Source organism: Dendrobates tinctorius, unplaced genomic scaffold, assembly GCF_039654945.1.
Source record: "Dendrobates tinctorius isolate UK_male_01 unplaced genomic scaffold, ASM3965494v1 ptg000025l, whole genome shotgun sequence".
NCBI lineage: Eukaryota > Metazoa > Chordata > Amphibia > Anura > Dendrobatidae > Dendrobates > Dendrobates tinctorius.
Genome location: NW_027361693.1, coordinates 13,406,246 through 13,418,734, shown reverse-complemented (window position 1 = coordinate 13,418,734; position 12,489 = coordinate 13,406,246). Strand labels below are relative to the sequence as shown.

The following is a 12,489-nucleotide window of genomic DNA, read 5'->3' as shown; positions in this document are numbered from 1 at the left end:
GACTGAAAACAGAGTCCTCATAAATGGTACGTTCTCTAAATGAGATATATTCAGTAATGGGGTACTGCAGGGATCTATGCTAGTACCGATTCTTTTTAACCTCTTTATTAATGACCTTTTGGATGGGATTGAGATTAAAGTTTCAGTCTTTGCTGAAGACACGAAACTAGATAAGATACTAAAATCTGACCTTGACATTACAATTTTATAAAATAATCTGGATAAGATGTCTGAATGGGCAAACACTTGGCAAATAAGGTTTAATGTAAATAAATGTAGAGTAATATACCTAGGATGGATTAATCATATGACTGCATATACTGTACATTAAATGGGATTATACCTGGGACTACATAATACGATTTGGGTATTCTGGTTACAAGTAAGCTGAGCAGTAGTACTCAATGTCAAACAGCAGGTGCAAAAGCAAATGAGGTTTTATAGCGTATAAAAAGAAAGATAAAATCCCATGATCCACACCTATTGCTACCCCTCCTTAACTCATTTGTGAGGCCACATCTAGAATATATGATCCAGTTTTGGGCCCCACAGTGAAAAAAAGTACATTCAAAAATTAGATTCAGTTCATTATTACAAGGGATAGAAGGCCTCTCATATGATACAAGGTTGAAAAAGTTGGGCTTGTTTAGCTTAGAAAAAAGACGCCTCAAGGTGTACTGTGGTCAGTATAAAGGACTAGTGCATGACTTATTACTTCGAAGGACCATACTAAGGACCAAGGGACACTCATTATCATCGAGGAAAGGTGATTCTGACAACAAAATAGGAAAGAGTTCTTTACAGTTAGAGCAGTCAAAATGTGGCATTTCCTACCACAAGAGGTAGTAATGCCAGACACTATAACAGCATTTAAAAAATGGCTGGACAATTTCCTCAATGCACATAACATAACAGGTTATAGTTAATTTAGTGACAAAAAACAATTGGTGGAGAAAGTTTGAACTTGATGGACCCAGATCTTTTTTAACCTATGTAACTATGTACCTATTAATAACGGAAATTTTGTTTTCAGAGACCTAGCAATTAGAAAATGTGCAAGGTATGTGTACATGAAGGGATGAGGAAATGGAAGTGCTGATGATGGTGAAAGCAGATCCTGAGGATGTGGAGTACAAGTGACTGGAGCACAAACAAAAATGTCCATCCACGACACAAAGCTTCCTGTTCCACTTTGCAGGGAGGCACCGGACACAAGTGGGAACAGGTGGTCCATTGGATAGCAGATAATGCTTTCAGCATGCTTGCCAGCACCACCCAGTCTTCCACACAGTCCAGTCTCACCAGCCAATAGTCTGGATCACTTAAAACTCACCCTGATCATCCTTCCTCCCACAATGTTGAGTCCCAGGGGACCAGCGACACCACACTAGGACATTCCAAGGTGCTCTTTACAAGATCATTTCTTGATTGTGACCTCTTACCCTGAATGTTACAAAAGGGACAGGAGGACTTGCTGTGTAGTAACACAAAAAACTTAGAGCAGACACTTTTACAGGAGGATGAAGGTGGGGAACTATGCATTTTTTGTAAGGAGGTAGATGATGATGAGACACAGTTGCAGATACGTCAGGTTGTTGTTAAGTCATCAAGTCATTAGGACCAGGGTGCAGCAGTGGAAGACAAGGTGGAGGATGGCAAAGTCATAAAAGCAACCTTGGAAGGCATGCAGCACTGAGGGGGAGGGAGCGGAGGCACCGAAACAGTCAGGAAGAGGCACTGGGGAGACCAGAGTGAGATGGCGAACAACTGTTCCTAAGAGTATCAACAGTCATGAATTTCTCCATCAAAGAGTTAGCTCGGTGAGTTGAATGCCTTGGTCTGCGATTGGTGCCAGCGGGTGACACCACTGCCTCTTCCCCTGTTCTAGGTGATTCCCAATCTCCTACCTATGACACTGGTACAGATGCATCCCACCCTGCATCTGTCCTTGTACATTCTGAGACACCATCATCAGGACCCTCCAAAAACTTTTCCCAACATAGCATTCAGCTGTGTTTACCCCATGCTAGGCATCGGAAAGAAAAAGTAAGTTCCCAGCCACCCACCCATAGGCCCAAACACTAAATGAGCACATTTCAAGGCTTTTTGCTGTTGAAATCTTGGCAAAACAGCTTTTGTACAAATGCTGCTGCCCTCACAGCACTACAGAGGCACATGCAAGCGCCATCTCATGGACTGGTGTGCGACATCACCATGCAATTAAACTCCACACTGCATATGATGGCAAGGCTTTGTGAGTATCAGAGACCAGTTTTCAAACATCAGCTCTAACACGACCATTGGTATTTTCAGCAGCCTCTGCAACAACTTAAGAATTGGTATGGATGTCTGTCATTTATGCAGTTCGTCAAGATTTTGAGGACTGCCCAAAGATGGTGAACGGCAATGATGTCATAATTAGCACAAAATTTCTAATTCTGTGCCTGCTTAAACAGTCGCTGCTCACGATTAAAGCTGAAGCTTTCCAGGTGGAGATGGACGAAGACATGAGACAGAGAGATACTATCCAGTTCAGCCTCATCCCATCTGCTCAGAGTGGATTGGGTAACAATGAGGAAGTGGATGCTGAGCAGGAGGAGAAGAAAATGGAGTTGATTGCTAGCGCTACAAAGGCTAGTACCCACACAAGCTTTGTTCAGTCTCTCCTATGTGGATGAGCTGAGAAGGGTAATTAGGAGGAAGAGATAGAGGAGGAGGTGGAGAATAGTCATCATGGTGGAAATAGTGAATTGTTGTCTGTAGGGACCTTGGCACATATGTCCAACTTTATGTACCGCTGCCCTTCACTTTCACCTTACATTACATTCATCTTAGTCAAAAATAGCACTGGTTGGAGAGGTCTACTAAAATGGTGATATACCAGAAGGCCATTGTGGAAAATAAGTTGAAAAAATTCCTATCAGACAATGCTAATAGCAGGGAGCAAGCTTCCAAGCACAACCAAGAAGAAGAGGTGAGGGAGACATACACACCAGGTACAGCAGAGGCAGGGGTATACTGTCAAGGGCGTGGGCCAATTTCATGACACCCTCTCAGCATCCATGCTCTGATGACTGGGTTTTTTTTGACAAGGATGGAAAGGTTTCTAAAGATTTCAAGCAATACCTCGCTAACAAAATCAGCATACTCCCTAATTCCTCTAAATCCTTCAACTATTGGCTGTCTCTCTTTAATTTGGAGGTTTTGTGCTGTCTTGCCGCTAGTGTCTTGCCTGAAAGGGTTTTTAGAGCCGCAAGTTGGGGGATCATAACAGACAGGCACTTTAGGCTGTCAACAGAAAATGCTAACAGGCTCACTCTGACAAAAATGAACTATTCTTGGATTAGCCTCAAATTTTCCACACTTCTAGATGACAGAAGCACAAAAAGTATTTTTAATCTTCAATATTTGAATAAGGCCATCCAGTTATTGCCTTCAATGCTCTATGGATGACTGGATGACACTCTTTGTTTCCTGGCTTTGCACTTTGTGCAAAGCATTTTTGAGTGTAGGAGTACATCAAATGCACTTTCAAAATATTTTAATGAGGCCCACAAGTTGTGTTTCCTTCATGGGTTTATGGATAATTGTATTACCCTCCTTATCTTTTTTTCCTGGCTTTGAAATTTGTGCAAATTCTTTATAAGTGTAGGAGTACACAAACTACATTTTCAAAATATTTGAATAACGACCATAAGTTCTTGCCTTCCATCATTTTTTTCTGGTTTTGCACTTTGCACAAAGCCATTTTAAATGTAAGAGTATATCAATTACACTTTCAAAATATTTTAATGAGGCTATACATTTGTTGCCTAAGGATCACTTGATGACCCTCCTTATAATTTTTTCCTGGCTTTACACTGTGTGCAAAGCCTTTACGACTGTAGCACTGCCACAACTACACTTTGCTCACAATTTATTTAAGAGACACTCTAGTTTGTCACTTCAAGGGTGTATAGATGGCTTGTCTTGCGATTGTTTTCAGGATTTGCACTGTGCAGAGCCCTTATCACTACAGTTGGTGCTTTCCAGGGTGTATGTGTCACCCTGCTTGTTTTTATTGCTAGGCTTGCACTGTGTATAGACTTATAAGTGTGGGAGAAACTACAGTTTATTTCCTTCAAGGGTATATAGATGACCCTGCTTATAATTTTTTTCCTGTAAATTCCAATTTATCCTAGATTTTGAATGTTCTATTATTAGTCTTTAAAGTGGAGAAAAAGCTTTACAGCAGCGATCTGGGAGTCAGAGATTCTTTCAAGGGTCTTTAGCATGCTGCTCTCCTTCGATTCAGCACTTTTTCTATCTATTTTAAAATTTTCACTGTCTCCCAGACCTCTTTGTAAGGTCTTATATAGAAAAATGCTTGGATTATCCACTGATTCCTATTATGCGCGCATTAGGAATTGCTCAGTTTCCAGTAATGAACATCTGAGCATTGTAGTGCCCTCTCATCCCAAGTCATTACACATGCATTCATTATTTACTGCTTTCCAGTATTTGAGCAATCAAACTGCCTTGTGTTGTAGCTTAATACTTCACAGTTTTGACTCATCAGTCCAGTACACCTCTTGCCATTTTTCTGCAACTAAGACCTATGTTTACTTTCAAGGTTGAATGACTTAGCCTTGAGACTGCAGAGACCTGTGTGTCGTAAGCAGTGCCTTCCCGCCTCCCACCAATCCCATAATAACAAAACACCGACAAGCATGGATGGGTTGAACAGGTCGGTCACAGTTTATTAATAAGCAGAGAGAGGCAAGTACAATTCGCAACGGACTCAAAGCTGTAGGCCCGCGACCACTGGGCCAGTCGGCTGTTGAGAGGTTACGAACCTAGCCCCCCTCTACACTACAGCTGTGACAGAATAAAAGGATAATAAATTTTCACAAAACCAAATATATATATACTGTTTTTTTTAAATATAAATTTTAAACAACATTTGCGTCGCACATCCGCTAATCTATAAGGGAGGGAGGGTGGGACAAAAGGTTGTAGGTGTCAGCCAGAGAGGTAAGAGAAAGACCCCCACCCCAGCACCTGAATTTATCCCCTGAGGGTGTGGCTGGATGCTCCTTCCTCTCTCTTTCCGTTGGTCAGTGGGGCGTCCTAATTATGGCATCACCTGGGGGGGAGTAGTGGGAAGGGGAGGCACTGCACGCAGTTCTCTTATCATCAAATCCATGGGGGCTCTACAGTCAGATGCATGTTCCTTAAGCAGTACCGTGCCTGCCAGACTGCAGAGGCCTGTGTGTCGTAAGCAGTGCCTTCCCGCCTCCCACCAATCCCGTAATAACAAAACACAGACAAGCATGGATGAGTTGAACAGGTCGGTCACAGTTTATTAATAAGCAGAGAGAGGCAAGTACAATTCATAACGGACTCAAAGCTGTAGGCCTGCGACCGCAGGGCAAGTCGGCTGATGAGAGGTTACGAACCTTGCCCCCCTCTACACTACCGCCACGGAGGATCATGTGTGCGACCTACACAGGACTGCGACCCCCACACAACATCATTAAGGCCTGTTCAACCCCATCCTGCAAATTAGTTAAAAACATATCTAGCCCAATATCTGTTAGATGAAAGCCATCCGGTCTCAGGAAGGATGAGATGTTTTTCTCCAGATTGTGGTGGTGAACCACGATGCCGTAGTTCTCTTTGACAAACTTTGACATCTTTGCGTTTATCCTTCTCCTTGACTTGTCGATGACCTTAAGGTCTTTAGCTCCATGCCAGACCGTTCGTGATATTATATCGGACCACACCACCACCATATCTGGTATCAAACAAACAGCCCGCTTTATGTCCATTTTCATTGTTGTGAACAGCTCCGCACCTGTTTGCATGCACAGATCATTACCACCAGCATGTAAAACCTATATCAGCGGCCTTTTTGCCATTTTAGAATTTTTAACCAACTCCGGGAAGATCTGATCCCACTGGAGCCCTCTGATGCCTCTCCAGTTGACCTCTAGTTGTGGGAAGTAAAAATTCTTTCCACCAGGGCGCATCTCAGCTCTTTTGCACATCCAATAAATAAAAGAATGTCCCAAAAACCCAAATTGTGGGCTTATGACCTCCTGTAAGAAACAAGATGTGTTATAGCAGGTCTGGTCTTATGTATCTTGCAAAGCATGCGGATTTCCAACGTCCCAATCTCTGTACTTCAGCTTCTGCTACACCGGCCCTAGCTGCTTCAGTGGCAGCTCCAATTCTAAAATAATGCATTCCGTATTCTTTGGGGTCTACACCGACAGCTTGTATACATTTCTTAAAGATTGTGTGAAATTGATATTTAGTAAGTGGCGACCCGTCGGTGTGTGAGAGGAAAAATCTACTTTCGTGTCTTATAACCGCATAGTGTCTGACTATTTTGACAGGGCATATGGGGCTGTCTAGGGCCTTGACCAGGACCCACGACCCTCTACCGGTGGGGTCACATTTGGATTTCCGCACTCTAATTCGCAGAGCGTCGTCACATATTACGAAATCCTCATATATTAACCCGCCTACTGATGTTGTTTTAGAATGCGTCACTAGTTCACTAATCCGCAGCGCCCCGAAGAATGCGATTGCAAACACTGTAGATATTAGGGCTGACTCGTATTGTGACTTGCACACCATTTTAGATATTGTTATAATATCATGCAACAGACTTAAAGAGACAGGGCGACAACATTCCTGACTGGGTTGGAGCCTTTTCCAGCCTTTAACGGCTTGCTTTATGAAAAAATATTTAGTTACATCAGCCCATCCCACTAGCTGAAAGAAAAAGGCTACTCCTGATAAATGACGCTGCGCTAATGTGCCCGACGTGCCACTACTCTTGAGCTGATTCAGGAGTTCTACCACCACGTCGCATCTCGCCCAATCACACGTATCAACTGGCCTCCCTTTAATTAGCGAGCACCACTCTCCCCATGCCTTACCAAAAACCTGCCAGGTAGCCGGTGTCACTGAGGTGTGGATCAAGGGCATCAGTGATTGGCCACTGTGACCCAGAGGGAGGGATAACACAGTAGACCCATTGGTTCTGCGCTTGGAAGGAAGACTTTTAAGGGCTGCGAATCGGAAGACAACATAGAGTTAACCATCTTATCATCCATAGTAGACGTCACTCTGGCTCGGCACCAGATGTTGTGTCTAAGGCATAATAATGCAAGGTGGTGCAACAGCGCAAGAATCGGTGGTGATGAGGAAGACATACTGTTTAAGCATTTAGCGCTTCCAGGGTTTTTGATTAGAAATCTGATATTTGCATTTTTCAATTTGTCACCCCATAGTTCAACTGATGTAACTATGGCAAATATCTCCAACAAAACGGGGTTGCGGCCCCAGTTGGCAGAGGTCCATAGGACCGGCCATCTGCTTTTGCACCATTGGTTGCTGTAGATTGCGACCAAACCATTTGTGAGATCCGCACCCACCAGTAGACCTAGGGCACTGTTTAGTGTTTCCTGAGACATGACACAAGTATGCCCATTGTAGGTTTCCAAGAATGTTTTCCAGACGGACAAATCCGCTTTCATTGAGCGATTAATTCTGATTCTGTGGCTCGGCTGGGCGATGCCCTTTGTAGCTAATGATAACCTGCGTGAGAAAGCCCTGCCAACTGGCATTACGCGACAAGTAAAGTTGAGCAAACCTGGTAAGGACTGCATTTGCTGGAGGGTGACTTTCTTTTCAACAAGGAAACTTTTAACCATTTGTAGAGTTTTTTCCAATTTATCCGCCGGTAAACGAAAAATCATCTCATTTGTGTCTATTTCAATACCAAGGAAAGGGAGAACGTTACACGGACCTATCGTTTTCTCCGGCGATAGTGGGACACTGAAACGCCTAGAAATAAATTTAAACTTCTGAAGGAAAGAACAGAGTTTTGATTCCCTTGGTCCGACGAACAAAAAATCATCAAGGTAGTGGATTATTGAATTGCTGCCTGTTTCATGACGTACTACCCAGTCTATGAAGGTGCTGAGCAGCTCGAAATAGTGACAGGAAATGGAACAGCCCATTGGTAGGCACAAGACAAAATAAAAAAGCTGGTCCACCTTACAACCCAACAAATGAAAGCATTCAGGGTGCACAGGTAAAAGGCGGAAAGCTGACTCTATGTCGGTTTTTGCCAGCAGGGCACCAGGCACCGCTGCACAAGCTCAACTGCTCTGTCAAACGAAGCGTAGGTTACGGACGAGTCTTCTGGGGGTATTGGGTCATTGACCTAATCGCCTTTTGGGTAGGAAAGGTGATGTATTAGCCGATATTTACCGGGTTCTTTTTTGGGCACAATACCTAAAGGCGAGATTCTGAAATTTTTAAATGGTAATGATTGAAAAGGGCCTGCCATCCTGCCTCGTTCAACCTCTTTTACGATTTTTTGCTGTAAAATCTCTGGGAACTCTCGAGCTGATTTTAGGTTTTTTGCTGATGTTGGTGCTCGGTTAAATTTAAAGGGGATGAAAAAAACGTACTTAAAACCGTCGTATAATTAATGAATTATGTTGGGGGCATTCACACCAGCCATGAGAGGTTCACTAAGTGTATACAGGGCCATGAAAATTATAGGTGTGCTGTGGGGTGGCCAACATAGCTCTATTTAAGATTAATGGCAGTATATGGGAGGGCAGGGGTCATTTTTATTTTTTTTTTAATTATCTTTTTTATTAACTCTTTATTAGGTTATTGAGTAATTAAAGGGGTTAATGGTATTGTGTTTGGTGCAATAACAGTAGTTTTTATTTTTTTAATTAACTTTGTACATTGTTCAGCTTTTGAGCGCTCTGCTCAGTCCGATTGGACCAATCAGTGTGCTCCCCAGCTGCATTCAGTGGTATGTGACCTGTCTCCAAGTACTCTCCTGCAGGCATTGTGGCAGCACCTGCAGGAGATACAGGGGAGACAGGGCCTGGGCTCTACTGCTGCAGAGCATGCAGATCGGACCGATTAGCGCGCTCTGCATCGGGCTATAAGGACCTTATAACATCTTCAGAGTCCCCCCATGCAGGCAGAACGGCTGCGCCAGCAGGAGGGACAGAGTGGACTGGACTGATGGAGCGCCGGAATTCAGGTGACACCAGATGGAGGGCTCGTGTGGCGGTGGGCGGGGCCAGGGCATGACACGCTGGGTAGTGGGCGGTGACAGCCGGGGCTCGGGCCCTGCATGTTAGAAAACCTAATATATAAAGCTCAAAGTGGGTGTGTATATGTGTATGTATGTATGTCCGGGATTGGCAACCGCACCGTCGCAGCTACAGCCACAAAATTTGGCACAGTCACACGTCTGGACCCCGAAAGCGCCATAGGCTATGATGTAAGGCAAACTTTTAACCACGCGTGTTCCAATTCACCAAACAATTTTGCCCTTATCTGCATAATGGGGAAAAAGTGTATGTATTGGCATCTGCACCGTCGTAGCTACAGCCACAAAATTTTGCACAGTCACACGTCTGGACCCCGAGAGCATCATAGGCTATGTTGTGAGGCAAAATTTTAACCCCGCGTGTTCCAATTCACCAAACAATTTTTCCCCTATCTATATTATGGGGAAAAAGTGTATGTATGTACTGGTATCTGCACCATCGTAGCTACAGCCACAACATTTTGCACAATCACACGTCTGGACCCCAAGAGCATCATAGGCTATGTTGTGAGGCAAAATTTTAACCCCGCTCGTTCCAATTCACCAAACAATTTTGCCCTTATCTACATAATGGGGAAAAAGTGTATGTATGTATTGGCATCTGCACCGTCGTAGCTACAGCCACAACATTTTGCACAGTCACACGTCTGGACCCCGAGAGCGTCATAGGCTATGTTGTGAGGCAAAATTTTAACCCCATGCGTTCCAATTCACCAAACAATTTTGCCCTTATCTACATAATGGGGAAAAAGTGTATGTATGTATTGGCATCTGCACCGTCGTAGCTACAGCCATAAAATTTTGCACAGTCACACGTCTGGACGCGGAGAGCATCCTAGGCTATGTTGTGAGGTGAAATTTTTATCTTGCGCATTCTAATTCACCAAACAATTTTGCCCCTATCTACATATTGGGGAAAAAGTGAAAGGAAAAGTATTGGAGGCAAATTGACAGCTGCCAGATGTGAACAAGGGGGACTTAAAGAATGAGAGCGATGGTGCCAAAGAGTATATACCGTACAGTTGATAAGGTGGGGCCCTGACATGGAATACTCACCACATATGGGGATATGAACACACACACAAAATGCGCCACACACTACCATGTGCTTCAACACATATACCACCCTCAGCACACATTTCACCACACATACACAAACCTCGCCACATAAAAGTTGAAACACAAAAGTCGCCACTCAAAACTCGCCACGCTGTCCCAGAGCTGCTAAAAGATGAAAAATGAGCTGTGATTGGTTGCTATCAGCAACAGTTTTCTTTGTAGACAGTTGTGGTAACTGAGGCCTATTATTCTTATCATTTCTATGGTGTTATTGTCCTTCTGTAAAGCTGGAAATAACACAATTTATTACCGTGCCAACACAGACCACCCTCTGACACAGACTGCAGGTTGAGCCCAGTATCACACAGGATAGGATCAGATACACGGCTCAGCAGTCAGTATCACACAGGATAGGATTAGATACACAGCTCAGCAGTCAGTATCACACAGGAGAGGATTAGACACATGGCTCAGCAGGCAGTATCACACAGGACAGTATTAGATACACAGCTCAGCAGTCAGTATTACACAGGATAGGAATAGATACCCAGCTCAGCACACAGTATCACACAGAATAGTATTAGATACACGGCTCAGCAGACAGTATCACATAGAATAGGATTAGATACATGGCTCAGCAGTCAGTATCACACAGGATAGGATTAGATGCACGTTTTTTATGTGCAATATAATCATTATAATTTGTTATAACTAACCACAGTTGGTTACTATGCCCAGGCAATGCCAGGCTCTTCAGCTACTTGCAAATAAAGATTAAACACCAACCACAAGTTGGATTTAATAAATGAAGGTTTCATTTTAATCAGTATAACAGTGCTAACCTGACAGTGCCTGTAGTTTACTGAGCACTATCCCACTGACAGGTTCACTTTAGGAGGTTTTACACAAGTTTAAATTTTCTATGCATGTTAATTATTACACTTGCAAATGTCAGATAATACATAGAGAAGAAAACCAATGTGTCAAACGTCTTATGTTAATGTGAAATTGGGTGGTTATTTTGACTTTTCAGAATAGCTAAATATTGTTGCAATAAATCTGTTTCTTGCTTTCATTTTTTTCAGATAGATTTGACCTACTTAAAAAATGTAACTTTTTATGGCAGTGTGCGGTGATACACGAAAGAGGGAGACATTATGACTGCTGGGAACACTCACATTGGTAAGTTGAAACCCAATTTCTAAACCACTGCGGTGGTTAACTGTGATTTTAAGGAAATTTAGCATTCAGACTACAGGGGTAAATATGTCATCCTGTTCTTCAACCAGCTGGGCTTCATCTTTGTCTGCCCTACAGAGATCATTGCCTGCAGCTAACACGCAGAGGAATTTCGTAAGATTAGATGCAACATCATTGGAGCATCTGTAGACTCATGCATCTCAAACCTGGCATGTACTAATGTCCCTCAAACGGATGAGGGTCTAGGACCCATGACCATCCCACTGTGGTTAGAACAGAAGCACACAATTTCCTAGAACTATGGCCTTTTAAAGGAGGAGGATGGTGTCACATGCAAGGGTTTGTTGATTATTGACAAGGGCAATATCGATCAGATTACTATCAAAGATTGGTCTCTGTGTGCATGAAGTGCTGTGATTGGTGCAGATGTTCCAGTTCACCAACAAACACAGAGAGGTTTGTTCTGCAGGCTGGAAACCCGGCAGCTGCATCATCAAATCCAATGTGAAGTACAGCAAGTAATACTTCTCCAAGGAAACTGAGATACCCCTGACTCTGCTGTGAAGTGTCCCTTGTGGCTGGAAAGCTCCTCCCGTGTATAAATCTGTGGTCCAGGCGCTGCGGCTGCTGCTGCTGCTGCGACCTTCATCATCTGCCCGGGGAGATGCCAGTACTTAGTCTTGTTCTTTAAATAAAAAAAAGTTACTAGTTAAAAAATGTGACTTTTTGTGACATATGTAATGGCACATATATAAATATGGTACATTAAAAATACAATTTTTAAATCAAATAGATTAAACGCTCTTTTTTCTAATTTTTACTTTTTGGCATAAATACTACAAATGGTGTAATAAATGGCATAAAATATTTATACATTCCTTTAAAACACATATTTGCTACTAAAGTCAAAGAAAGGATTAGGAAAGTGAATGTGGTGTGTTCAGTACCTCAATTCAATATTATACAGTGCATGTAGTACAGCATTTTATTTCATGAAGAGCAGAGTGCTGGAGCTTTCCAGTATTAACTTGTTTCCTGCATTGTATGAAATACAAATCTAGATTTGTCTGCTAGATGTCACTGTTTCACAA

The 12,489-nt window shown here is 43.0% G+C and overlaps 1 pseudogene; it reads left to right on the top strand.

Annotated features, from left to right (window-relative positions):
• LOC141084604 (peroxiredoxin-2 pseudogene) overlaps positions 1 to 12,090 on the top strand; it is a 29,966-nt pseudogene extending 17,876 nt beyond the window's left edge.
• Positions 12,091 to 12,489: the final 399 nt, after the last annotated feature.